The following is a 15,105-nucleotide window of genomic DNA, read 5'->3' as shown; positions in this document are numbered from 1 at the left end:
ATTATCAAGACAGTATGGTACTGGCTCAAAAACAGACACATAAATCAATGGAACAGAATAGAGAGCCCAGAAATGGACCCTCAACTCTATGGTCAACTAATCTTCGATAAAGCAGGAAAGAATGTCCAATGGAAAAAAGACAGTCTCCAACAAATGGTGTTGGGAAAATTGGACAGCCACATGCAGAAGAATGAAACTGGACCATTTCCTTATACCACACACAAAAATAGACTCAAAATGGATGAAAGATCTAAATGTGAGACAGGAATCCATCAAAATCCTTGAGGAGAACACAGGCAGCAACCTCTTTGACCTCAGCTGCAGCAACTTCTTCCTAGAAACATCACCAAAGGCAAGGAAAGCAAGGGCAAAAATGAACTATTGGGACTTCATTATGATAAAAGGCTTTTGCACAGCAAAAGAAACAGTCAACAAAACCAAAGACAACCGACAGAATGGGAGAAGGTATTGGCAAATGACATATTAGATAAAGGGCTAGTATCCAAAATCTATAAAGAACTTATCAAACTCAACTTTAATTAAACTTAATTAAACTCAATTTTAATTAAAAACCCAAAAAACAAATAATTCAATCAAGAAATGGGCAGAAGACATGAACAGACTTTTTTCCAACGAAGACATCCAAATGGCCAACAGACACATGAAAAAGTGCTCAACATTGTTCAGCATCAGGGAAATCCAAATGAAAACCTCAATGAGAAACCACCTCACACCAGTCAGAATGGCCAAAATTAACAAGTCAGGAAATGACAGATGTTGGCAGGGATGCGGAGAAAGGGAACCCTCCTACACTGTTGGTGGGAATGCAAGCTGGTGCAGCCACTCTGGAAAACAGTATGGAGGTTCCTCAAAAAGTTGAAAATAGAGCTACCCAAGACCCAGCAATTGCACTACTGGGTATTTATCCCAAAGATACAAATGTAGTGAATCAAAGGGGTATGTGCACGCCAATGTGTATAGCAGCAATGTCCACAGTAGCCAAACTATGGAAAGAGCCAAGATGTCCATCGACAGATGAATGGATAAAGAAGATGTGGTATGTATATACAATGGAATATTATACAGTCATCAAAAGGAATGAAATCTTGCCATTCGCAACAACGTGGATAGAACTGGACGGTATTATGCTGAGCGAAATAAGTCAATCAGAGAAAGACATGTATCATATGACCTCACTGATATGAGGAATTCTTAATCTCAGGAAAGAAACTGAGGGTTGTTGGAGTGGTGGGGGGTGGGAGGGATGGGGTAGCTGGGTGATAGACATTGGGGAGGGTATGTGCTATGGTGAGTGCTGTGAATTGTGTAAGACTGTTGAATCACAGACCTGTACCTCTGAAACAAATAATACATTATATGTTAAAAAAAAAGAAGAAGAAGAAGAAGATAGTAGGAAGGGAGAAATAAAGGGGAGGAAACTGGAGGGGGAGATGAATCATGAGAGACTATGGACTCTGAGAGACAAACTGAGGGTTCTAGAGCGGAGGGGTTGGAGGGATGGGTTAGGCTGGTGATGGGTATTAAAGAGGGCACGTTCTGCATGGAGCACTGGGTGTTATACGCAAACAATGAATCATGGAACACTACATCAAAAACTAATGATGTAATGTATGGTGATTAACATACCATAATTAAAAAAATAAATAAATAAAAATAAAAATAAAAAACCTTAAAAAAAGTTTTATAGTCTTTAAAGCAAATACTAGACAAAAATTTTAATTAAAAAAAAAGAAATGGGGTGGCTATTCATACAATCAGTCTTGCCTATGGCTCATGTTTCACATACTCTACTCTTCTCCTCCCATCTACAGTTTATTGCAACTGTAGCAGATTCACCAGGGTTGATTCACTGATTAGTTTGTTCTTTCACTCATTCCTTCCTTCCTTCCTTCCTTCCTTCCTTCATTTTTTACCCATTCACTTACATATACATTTAATGAATGGTTACTCACTTTTATCTATTTTACATGTTACACAACACAGGTGAAATCTAGACACTTGTGATGCATACCATCTAGTATGGGGCAAACATTAAGCCAAAATTACTCAAATAATTATTTAATGGCAACAAATGCTAACCCACAATAAGATCCTTTACATATAAATCTGATTAAGGCATTCATACCTCTGCCATTGAAGAAGTCATTTCCTTTCCCTCAAAAACCCTTCCCTTTTCTCTACTAAAAAAAAAAGTGTCATCTTTAAATACTCAAATGTACAACTTTCTGTCACTTCCCTGTCAGGATTCACAGTTATCCCCTTTGTGTCTTCAAAGATAATATTTATTAAAGCCTTTACTGTAGTAATTATTGAACATTACAATTAGTTAGGTAGATTTCTCAGTCCTCTTCAATTTACCCAGGAATTTTAGTGGTATTTCATAGTTTTGTGGTTTATAAAAAAGATAATGCTTTTTAAAGCACCTGGCATATTATAAACTCTCAATAAATGCTAACTATATATGCATCTATTTTACCTATTAATATGTCTAAGCTCATCATGGGTGCAGTTTCTGTCTTCATTCACACACACACAAAGTTATTGACTATATATAAGACACTACAATTGTAGGTGATGTGGATAAATCTATGTAATCATCTTTGTTGAGGTGTCTATATTCTATTATCTGTTCTTTTTCCTTTTGTCTTTTCTATTCTCGTATTAATGCTGACAGCACAACAAAGGCCAGTTACCACAGAAGGTAGAAATTTGGTAATAATCCCTCATTCCTTAATTTTTCTCTGCATCCCTTTAAATCCATCAGAAAGTCTTGTGGCCTCTTAATAATTACATCTCAGGTCTTCATTTAGATTTCAGAAAGCATCTGATAAAAGCTGTTAAAAAGAATGATGTAGATCCTCGCAGATTGACCTAAGCACAGGTCTAAGAGATATGATTAAGGAAATATCCTTAATTTCAAAATGTTATGTCTAGTTTTCGAATCTGAGAGAATGCATGAGTAAATCTTTTTTCTTTGCATCTTGATTGCTATCATCTTAGTGCAGGTAAACAAGGATCTCTTCTTGTAACTGATTTCTATCTCCCTATTTCTACTTTGTCTAATCTGCAATCATTTTTCCATCCAGGGATAAGAGTGATTTCAATATATAAATTAGATCATGTTCTTTCATTGCTGAAAACTATTCTATGACTTCCTACTCCATATGGAAAACAAAACACAACAAAAAGGTCTACAAATACCTGCCTTTGATGGCTAGCCCTATTGCCTTATATTGTGCCCCTTCTCCTAAATCATGCCACTCTCAACTTCTTTCTTTTTTTTTTTAAAGATTTTATTTATTTATTTGAGAGAGAGAGAATGAGAGAGAGCACATGAGAGGGGGGAGGGTCAGAGGGAGAAGCAGACTCCCTGCCGAGCAGGGAGCCCGATGCGGGACTTGATCCCGGGACTCCAGGATCATGACCTGAGCCGAAGGCAGTCGCTTAACCAACTGAGCCACCCAGGTGCCCTCTCAACTTCTTTCAATTCTTCAAAGATGCTGAACTGTAATTGTCCTGTAATAACTTCTGTGCTTCTCTTCAAATGACTATTGCTTTTCTACTCACAGGTCTTATCACCATGTCACCAACTTAGAGCTTCCCTGATCATCCTACCCAAAGGAGGGAAACTCTCACCATCATTTTCTATTGAAGGCTTTTATTTGTTACCTTATAGTTCTCAAAACAGTTGGAAAATATTTAATCCATTCACTTTTGGTTCTTTTAAAGTAATTTGCCACTTACCTTAGTTTGGGCATTCCCAGAAGTAAATCCTGAGTCAAGGATATGAATTTAAGTAGCTTAATTTGGGTATTATTCCAGAAAGCACCAATAAGAATATGTAGACGTGAAGGATGGAAACTAATTCATGGGCATCATTGGATAGGCCACTATTATGGGTGAATGATTCTTAGTCCCACAAAGGAAGTTTGGGGGATATTGTAGACATGCCTCAGAGTGGGGTGAGGAAGCTGGGGTATTTATGTATTCAGTCTCATTTCACTGTTTGAGAGCTGATCCCTGATGGTACAGGGGAGAAATCAGCTCCAGTAGTTTTCAACAGCCAGAGAAATTTCTGAAGCAAATCATTGCAGTACTTGAGTCAGTGTGCTTGAGAATAATGAGTGTGGAGAGAATATGGCTGGGGAATGAAGGCATCAGCTACTACGTCTCTTGAGAGTCTAAGTTCCATGGAAGCAGTGGCAGAAGTCTTGTTCAAGATTGCATACCTGGTACTTGGCACAGAGCTGATGCTCCACTGATTAAAATGAAGGAATAGAAAACAGGGCTAATGGATACTAATAATTTTTTATAATATAGAGTTTAAAAAGATTAATGAAATTGGTTTGTTTTTATAGCTTATCTAGATCCTATTCACGAGAATCAGACAATTCAATTTTGTGATATAATAACCAGAGCTAAATCTAGTAACGACTCACTTATGTTACAAATCTGTATTCATTTCTTTGAGCTGCCATATCAAAGTATCACAAACTGGGTGGCTTAAAACAACAGAAATTTATTGTATCAGAGTTCTGGAGCCTGGAAGTCTGAAATCAAGGTGTCAGCAAGGCCATGCTCTCTCTAAAACTTATAAGGAAATCCTTCCTGTCTCTTCCTAGCTTCTGTTTGCTGTCAGTTGTTAATGTCCCTTGGCTTGCAGCTGCATGTCCCCAACCTCTGCCTTTGTAGTCATGGGGTGTTTCCCATGTGTATGCCTATCTTATAAGATACCCAACCCAACCCATTCCACCCCAACCTATTCTCTTCTTTACTTAACTAATTATATCTGCAAAGTAAATTTCCAAATAAGGTAACATTCAGTGGTATTAGGGATTAGGATTCAGCATAAGGTTTTTAGAAGAGACAGTTCCACCCATAACAATATCCTTGAAGCTAAAGTCCAGGGAATAACTTATTACATGGTGAAAAATAGTGTTGTTGTGTTCAAGTCTCAAACCAGCCTTCAAAGTCAACCAAAAAAGTGTGTGTTCCAGGAAAGGGGAAAAAAAATCTTTCAGGATATTAAATGGCCTAAGCTCACATATAACGTAAGGGTATGTTGGTTGCATGTCTGCTTGCCAGGAGGAAATCTGGTCTGTGCAGTGAGTTCTGGTTCCAAAGGGACAATACAGGGAATATGTGGAAAGAGGGCCAAGATTCAAGGGCAACTCTTGGATACCCCTGTGATCTCATTAAGGAGACAACTCCAGGGCTTTCCCAGAAAGAAAAAAAAAAATCTTTATTCCTAAATTCCCACATGCTTGCCATAGGTTTTCAGGAATCAGATATTCTAGTATTCATTTTCAAAAACTATTGCTTCTGCTCATGATAATTTGTAGATAATTACTCTATACTTGTAGTATTTATCAACTGTCTGTAAGGCTTATTAGAGAAACAAATAGAAATATTTACTCTTAGATTTACTACATAATCAGGTGTTTTTCTATCCTTAGTAATTTTCATGAAATATAACAAGAAAAGACTATTTGTACTTAGTTGCTAAGACTCATTTTGTCACTTTATATTATACCAAAATGTTTGATCATGGATCTCAACTTCTCTTTGAAATCAATGTGACACTTCAGATAAGAGATACTCAATGTAAAATAGACACAACTCTATTTAATATGCCAAAGCCCATTCTTGTTCTATACGGATTGCTGTAATGATTCTAATTTACCATTTAACCCATGATTTTCAGGCAAATGTAACTGCCTTCACTTCTCTAAATTATTAATAGCAATGTTAAAAACAATATTCATGTGTGATTAAATAGGCAGAATGAAGTGATGAATAAAACCAAGTATATCTAAGAGTCAGGATTTAGGTTTTGGGTTTTGTTTTTAATAACTGAGACTTGTTTGGGTCAGATGGCTGATAGCTCTTCCCACATATCTACTAATCTATGTTTTATAGACCAAGTAGCAAAATTAAACTTGAATTTGAAGGAAAAAATCTTGTAATATTTTACATGTTTTCAACTGTTTAATAGTTTGAAAGTAATACTTGCATGGAAATAAATAAGGTTATATTTGAACAAAATTTTGCACACAAGTTGAATGAGTTTATTCAAAAGCAAAGTCTTCTATTTGTGTGCCATAGCTTTAAGTGTACAAATGCCACAACATGCTTATAGAAATTAAATAATCCTTACTAAGAATATGCTGTGCCATTACATTTAAAAAGAAACATATGTTCTTCACGATCTAGAAAAACAGATGGGGGATCGACGGACAGAGAGAGAGGAGAGGACAATCTTCTGTGTAATACCTACTATTTTTCATTAAAAAGTTTAATGTCTTACTCTATTCTAAATACTTCACTTTCCATCCCCCTAAAGAATTTATATCTGATACACAAATATATAAAAAGTGAAAAATCTCATTTCATTCTTGATCTCATAATAACCACTGGAATAGTTGGTATATATCTTCCAGGATTAGGTATAAATGTGTGTCTATGCATATTTTAGTGTGCATTTTCTAAGTTTATTATATGTTTTCCCAGATTTAGATCAGTGAAAATAAAGTTTGAAATCATATTTTTTCTAAATAACAATGTGTCCTCTCTTCCATGTAGAGATTAAGAGGAATTATTTTGCCACTTTACCCTCTACTTCACATATTATATACCATTCACTTTATTGCATATTGATAGTGAGATTTTTTTTTTAAAATGTCATACCACATTTGATCTTTCAACATTATGGGGAGATAGACACATAAGTTTACCTTGCAATCGCAATTGGGAGATTTGTTTCAAAATGAGAGTTAATTTGAATCATTGTCCAGTTTTCCTAGGGCTTTGCAGTGATGGAGGAGAATCCTGGTACCCAGTTATGCCTCTATCACCTCACTTGAGGCTTGTTTTATTTAACTCATTAATGAGAGAACCAGAGGATGACAAGCAGGTTCAAAGAAAAGAGAATGTGAGAGGCACCTGAGTGGCTCAGTGAGTTAAGCATCTGACTCTTGATTTTGGCTCAGGTCATTATCTCAGGGCCCTGAGATGGAGCCCCGCATTGGGCTACATGCTGAGCCTGGAGCCTGTTTAACATTCTCTTTCTCTCCCTCCCCCTCTGCCCCTCCCTGCCCCCTGCTCACATGTTCTCACTCTCTCTCTAAAAAAAAAAAAATTAAATAAATAAATAAGAAAAGAGAATTTAAGAAATGGGATTTTTATAGTTGGGGCCAGGTTGTTCAAGGGAAAGCTATAAAAAAACAAATGAGGTTAATATCTACAAGGCAAAAATAGCAAAAAAAACCCCAACCATAATGTTTTGGTAAAATCCTATCTATGAGTATCACAGAAAAATAAATTTCCTGGGTCTTAACCTACTATGGAAGCAAAGTTCTGTTTCTCTAAAGTGGCAGGTGGATCTTGAGAGTGGATTTATAACAAAATGCCCTAGACTGCAAGAGAAAAGACTTAAAGTTATCCCTTTTACCTTTTTCCTCAGTTTTGGATATTTGCCTTACTATCATTAATGATTAACTTGTTTTTCTGAGATATGGTGTCTCCCTGTCTTGGCAACATTAAGAACTATGGTTATCACAATTTTGTTTGATTTCCAGAGTTTTAAGGCCTATCAGAGGAAGTTTGATATGGGTTTTCTTGAAACACAGCTGCATATTTCATTTTATGGATGCATTGTGTAATAAAAAATAAATGTTCCACTTAAGTACATTCAAGTTATTTCTAGTATCTGACCATTTTAAGTAATTCTCATTAAATAATATCATTATTTTTAACTTTGTACAACTGTGTGTGTATATATATACATTCATTCATAGGCTAAACCCTAGAAGTGGAATTACTGTTTCGTAAGTTATATAAATTTAAATATTACAAAAATTGCCATTTTTTTTCTCTAGTGTATTTTTGCACTCATAATGAATTACAGATATATTTTAAATAGCCGTGTGGACCATCTGTTTTGTTGTTTTTGTGTGTGTTTTTACATAATTAATCAACTGGCTGTCTAAGATCCCTGGTCATTATTAAAGCTAGTTAGGAAAGAAGATCAATGAGAAATGAAGGTGGTAAGTCCAGGACTTCAGGAAACATTGGAAAGCAAACAAATCAATATGCAAAGAATTAATTTAAATGGAAAGGCAAGGAGTTTTCCATAGACACTGCAGAAATGCTAGCCAGAAATAACAGTAGGAAGTTATTATTTGAAACTTACAAAAGACAAATAATCAATCCCTCCTCTAATGTAATAGTCTACATGATGAGAGGTGGGACTTGCAGGGTGGGATTAAAACTAAAGAAAGAGGAAAAGAAACTATAGACTCTTTTCAATTGCAGATCCACTTGACAAGCACTTAGCTGCTAACCACAGGGAAGATTCCTGCCAGTGAGTGAAGGAGACTTCAGTATGTAGCAAAATAAAGAATGGGCAGAGAAGACAGGTAATAGCCATAAGTGTGAACTCTAGAAAATTATTCTAACTTTTGGTTCAAGAATTCTTCTAAGATAAGGAACTGCTTTTCCTTAGGAAAGTAGTTGATCACATGGAATGCAGGGTAAAGCTTTAATGCCATTGATTGAAAGGAGATAGTAAAATGAAGAGATATATAAATTGAGTTTCCTGTAAAAGAAGAGGAACAGAGATATGAAGAAGGGGAGAGATAAGGGTTCAGTCTTGAGAAAAGAGAAGGAGCCAGTCAATAGGGAGTCTAAAGTCTGCAGAAGAAAATGATCAGTCAAGAATTGACATTAAAGGAGTGACTGTAAGACATTAAGAACAAATATCTGTAATCCAATTTTAAGTTTCAGTTGCCTAAAATCTTCAGAAACGCCTCCAGAAACAGGCATATCTGGATTAGAACAATGAGAGAAAGCAGAAGTAGGATGTAAAATCCAAGTGAGACGAAGCTCAGAAGAGGCAGAAACTCAAAGCTGTAGGCAACCATGAGAATACAAGGGGCTCAGAACTATCACAAAACACAAGGAAGCCTCTGTTCAACATTCTTAAATTGTTCAATATTCCTAAAACTGAGGGCAACCTCACTAAGAACCTAGATTACAAAAATACTCATCGAGATTCAAAAATAAAACACAAATGCAGCCAATAATATGTTGTAAATGAAAGAGCAGTGAGCTAAGAATTGGAAGACCTGGTTTCAATGCTTTGTTATCTTCCTTCTGACGTCAATGTAGTCTTGAGCCTCATTGGTAATAGGGACACCATAACATCTGTCCCTCATTGGGTGGCTGTGAGCAATAAATCTAAGCCTGTATATAAAGTCTATATAAAACATAACATCATTATATTAAAAGTATTACCACCAACAATAGCTAATTTTATATTTGTATTTCCTTATTTGCAGCAAAAGAACTTGTATCTTCAACGATGTCTGGACAGAGTTAAAAGTTACTTTGAGTCCCCCTTCACCCCTGGCATTTGCAGATCTCTGCAATAATAATGGACACACATCAAAGAAGGACCCAGAAAGGTTTTCTAATTAGTGCTTGCTTTTTACAAAACCACTGCCACCATCACCTAAGCTGTTTTTGAAGTCTGTTGGAGAAGGCGAGTCTAAATTTATCTTCCATACCCTATCCCAGGGTTAACAGACCTCAACCATCATCAAGCCTTCCTCCATCAAACTCTAATTATTAGGCATTAGTAAGTCCATTCAAAAGGATTGGGAAATACATCACACACTTTCAAAATTAGACTTCAGAACCAAATGGCTTCTATTTCCATCTTTATGCCATTTTCTTCAGTTTCTTAGTTTGAAAATCGTGTGACAGTCCTAGTTATGAAAGGGGATTTCTTTGTACAAGTTTAATATACAATCTCTGTTCCCTTCTGAGAAAGCTTAGAATGTAGCTTTGTTTTCTGGATGTTCATATAATTGTCACAGCAACACTCTTGAAATTTGTTTTATCCCTGTACAAATTAAACAGAAACTAAATAAGCTCTGTGAAGTAAAACAGACCTTCGGAAATGTAAACACTTCCTGTGGGAATATTAAAAGATTTCCACTTTTTTTCTTCAAAGCAGCGTTACTTTAGATTACAATACAAGATAAATGAGACATGGGATTTACTCAACACTATCAGTTCTTGAAAGAAAAGAGAAAAGCAACTTGATCTCAAATGCCTCTCTACATTCCTCTCTGTGAACTTTCTTTACCATGTCAAGAGTGATGATAAACTCTACTAGACATTTACATCCCCAGGGTGGGAAGACAATTCACACCTCTTCACAGTTGGAAGGAATTCTGAGGAAGCAGCACTATACAGTTGGGGATTCCTCTCAGTAGGGTTTCCATCAACCCTGGGTTGCATTATTCCATTGAAAGGATGCTTGAAGTTATAATAGATATGTCAGCAAGGTTGACTCTGGTTATCAATGGAATAAGAGGAAATACAGCCACTACTGCTCTATTGCAAAGAGTGCCCCATTACACTGATTTTCTATTTTCTTTTATATCAGTTAAGCTTTCTTGCATCCATTCTCCATCATCAAAGGGGGAGAAAGTGTTATCCAACATGGAAATGTCTGAATGACCTCAGCCTGTCTTGGAAAGTCCTAACTATCTTATGAAGAGTGACTTAACATTAGTGCAGAGTCAGCCTTACTAATAATGATTCCTATCTGTAAGGTATAATTCTTTTATACTATGGGAAATACTTTACATTGATCTTATCATTGATTTATCATTGATCCTTGCAGCATTTTTGTCAGAGGAATGAAACATTTCTCAGGCAAAAAAATGGCAGAGCTTTGAAATGCTGGCCATAAAATAACTCATTGTACCTAAACACTATGATTTGTGCACCATCAGTGTTGGCAATAACAAGAAATTTGTGTTATTAAAGAGTGTTATTACTCATTGGTTAAGAGCTTTGTGTCAGTGTTGCTTTATAGCAAAGCCCTCCAGCTAACCACTGATTTTAAACAGAAGGTTTATTTCTAAAAGTGGATGTCTCCAAACTCAATCTCACTCAACCCCAAACAATTTACTGTGAATGTAGTCATTGTCAATAACTGCAGAAGGCTCAGAAATTATAGATGCAGAAAATCTGCTCTTTGCCATGTTTGTTATTCCACTAAAGCTGGGGGTTGCTATTTTAAGATTTATGTTCATTTTCAAACATCATTATTTCATAAATGAATCATTGCAAATATGATAAGTGATGGCCATTTTGTTGTGGAATAAACATTAAAAATCAAGAAATGTGGGTCAAAATGTTGGGCTGTTTGGCAGGTGTGTGCCTTGAGAATTTTTGGAGTATTCCTACAGTTTGAGTAAATGATCTCTAAATTTCTGTGGAGGTCTCCAATTCCATGACTCTCAGATTCAACTTGCTGGTTCCTGCCATTGAAAAGTATTCTCATGGGCTCAAGTTTTGTCTGCATTACATAGTAAAGATAAAAGAAACTAACAAACCCTCAATTCAATATGTTAAAGCAGTCTTTCCCTTTGAATGGAAATAAAATAAAAAACACACTGGAACAAGCAAAACAAGTATTTTTCCAAACAAAATCCTTAAATTTTTGCCACCTGCTCTACACCCCCCATTTACTAAAAATTTCTAAATCCATTTGTAGAAGACTTGTTTACCTAAAGCAGTCCAGTCAATAAAAGTTCCATATAAACAAAATGGAAATAATCAGTTTAACGAGCTGGTAATTGTGGTAATTATACACTGCCTCTTTTGTTAAGTCAGGAAGGGTAAATTTTCAGAATATGTACTGGGGATTCAGCCATGTGTCACCCATTAAAGTTAATTGAAATCACAATCTAAACCTGTCCATTACATTGAACTTTATTTCTAAAATTTACTTAGAAAGCTGGTGAATGATTTGCTTTTCATCAAAATTTTCTTTAATAATACTAGTATGTATTTTTAAATTGTGTGTTTACACACACACACACACACACACACACACACAAATATCATTTTGGCCATATTGATTAATATGATCCTCATTTATTTTCAGATTTTTACCTCAAAGTATATATGCACACACACACACACACACAATCCACATATAAAAAGAGTAACATTTAAGATATTATTTTAGTATTTAAAGGAAAGATACTAGAATAATTTATAACCCAGAAGCCATACTAAAAATGATTGGCAGATAAGATTGTAAAATTTTAAAACTTTATCATGACCCTCATTTTTAATGTTAATAATTTAATCAGTCAATTTTAGGAAAATTTGAAGTGATAACTGATATCTTCGTTTTACAACATTAATTCATAAAATATGTGATTGTGATAGTTGCAGTCAACAAAAGATGATTCTAATAATTTTGAGTGTTTAAAATGAAAAAAACTACTAAGAAAATAAATTTAAAGAAGATGTTGTATCATAAGTATCTGTCAGGGTTTTATGCATTAATAATAAGGAATTCATGATATGAACAAGACAAAAAAGAATGCAAGTTGGAGAGGCTCTGGGATCTTGCTGGTAAAACTGTTAGACTATGCAAAAAGAAATATTAAACAAAATAAATTGCTGTGTGATAAAATATTTAGAAAAGGAATATGCACTGGTATCAATTGCTTACTGACATACTGTATTCAAATTTCTCTCTTGAAATTTCCTAGTTCCAAAGGCGAATAAAAACCAGGGAGCAATAAAAGTACTGAAAGACCGATTCCACATACATGAAACTGAATCAGAAATTAGAGGTTTATGTGGAAGTGGAGTGGTTTTCCTTCCTTTGTTGGAAAAAGGTATAACAGACAGATACATACATATATGAAGGCATATAGATGTATATATAAATAGATATATATTTATATATTCAAGATATAACTATTGTTTTCACTTTTGTATAATCACATACACATGTGATTCTCTGACTCATCTACAAAGGTGGTAATTCTCTTAAACACTTAAAGGAATTTGATTCTTATTAAGACAGTGCTAAAAAGGGCTGAAAAATTAATTAAAAATATAATTTCTTGAGACATGGATCTCACACTGTTTTTTCTTCATTCCTTCTCTCGAAATTCCAGTTACAAAATGTAAAAGGAGAAGCCAACCAAATCCCATTTGCATGCATAGTAAATAGGACTCAGCAAAAGATAGTGTAGCTTATTAAATTTGCAATGTCTTTTATGAACTGGTCTGTTCATTGTCTGTCTTGAGCTTTGCATTTCCTGTAAAGGATGATAAATATAGCAGTAGGTTCCTTTTAAATGTTTAAATTCTAGAGAGCAATAAATAGCTTCTGTTTCCTACTGGAAATTATAAAAGTAATCATCATGCAGATATAAAAATGGCTGCATTTTTCCTTCTAAATGGGCTCTACTAGATCAGCTGCAGGAAGCTGAAGAAATGACAATAAAATGGTGATTAAAAATGTTTTTTTTTAGTCTAGCTCCACACCCAAGCAAATAATCTCAAAACTAAGCCTTTTAAAAAATTTAATATACATCAATAATCCCTATGTATTTCAGATAAAAATGAAGCAGAGGTCACTATTTGTCAAGGAAAGTTCAATGAGGATTCCCTCAGTGGCAAAGTTCAGAATTTTGGCAAGAACTCAAGGCCACTGAATACTGTTTATGAGCTGTCCGTGACAGGATAGTAAACGAGACTTTAAAGCAGTGTTTCCCAAAGGATGGACAGAAAGCTATAAGGCTCCTCCTGGTGGATTCTAAATTGGCATATAAACCAACTGAAAACAAACAAACAAAAACTTGGTTCAGATAGACAAGGATACAAAACAGAGTACTGATTAAAAGAAAAGGCTTCCACGACTCAGCTGACCAGGTTTGAATACTGGCACCGCCACACTTATTCTACATGTGACCCTGGAAAGGTATTTGATTCCTCCAAACCTCTGTTTCCTCTTCTGCAAATTGGAAGAAAAATAAACAGTATGTAACTCAGAGATTTTATGAGGATTAAGTGAGATAATAAATACATGGTACATAATGCAATCCCTATCAAAATACCATCAATCTTTTTCAAAGAAATAGAACAAATAATCCTAAAATTTGTATGGAACCAGAAAAGACCCCACACAGCCAGAGGAATGTTGAAAAAGAAAAGCAAAGCTGGTGGCATCACAATTCCAGACTTCCAGCTCTATTACAAAGCTATAATCATCAAGACAGTATGGTACTGGCACAAAAACAGACACACAGATCAAAGGAACAGAATAGAGAGGCAAGAAATGGACCCTCAACTCTATGGTCAACTCATCTTTGACAAAGCAGGAAAGAATGTCCAATGGAAAAAAGACAGTCTCTTCAACAAATGGTGTTGGGAAAATTGGACAGCCACATGCAGAAGAATGAAACTGGACCATTTCCTTATACCACACACAAAAATAGACTTAAAATGGATGAAAGATCTAAATGTGAGACAGGAGTCCATCAAAATCCTTGAGGAGAACACAGGCAGCAACCTCTTCGACCTCAGTCACAGCAAATTCTTCCTAGACACATCACCAAAAGCAAGGGAAACAAGGGCAAAAATGAACTATTGGGACTTCATTATGATAAAAAGCTTTTGCACAGCAAAGGAAACAGTCAACAAAAGCAAAAGATGACCGACAGAATGGAAGAAGATATTTGCAAATGACATTTCAGATAAAGGGCTAGTATCCAAAATCTATAAAGAACTTATCAAACTCAACACCCAAGGAACAAATAATCCAATCAAGAAGTGGGCAGAAGACATGAACAGACATTTCTGTTCTGTTTTGGACGTCAAAGAAGACACCCAAATGACCAACAGACACATGAAAAAGTGTTCAACATCACTCGGCATCAGGGAAATCCAAATCAAAACCTCAATGAGACACCAGTCAGAAAGGTTAAAATTAACAAATCGGGAAATGACAGATGTTGGTGAGGAAGCAGAGAAAGGAGAACCCTCCTACACTTTTGGTGGGAATGCAAGCTGGTGCAGCCACTCTGGAAAACAGTATGGAGGTTCCTCAAAAAGTTGAAAATAGAGCTACCCTATTACCTAGCAATTGCACTACTGGGTATTTATCCCAAAGATACAAATGTAGTGATCCGAAGGGGTGTGTGCACCCCAATGTTTATAGCAGCAATGTCCACAATAGTCAAACTATGGAAGAGCCAA

The sequence above is a fragment of the Leptonychotes weddellii genome, chromosome 1 (genome assembly GCF_054177405.1).
Source record: "Leptonychotes weddellii isolate Sample4059 chromosome 1, ASM5417740v2, whole genome shotgun sequence".
Taxonomy (NCBI): Eukaryota; Metazoa; Chordata; class Mammalia; order Carnivora; family Phocidae; genus Leptonychotes; species Leptonychotes weddellii.
This window is presented reverse-complemented; position numbering follows the sequence as displayed.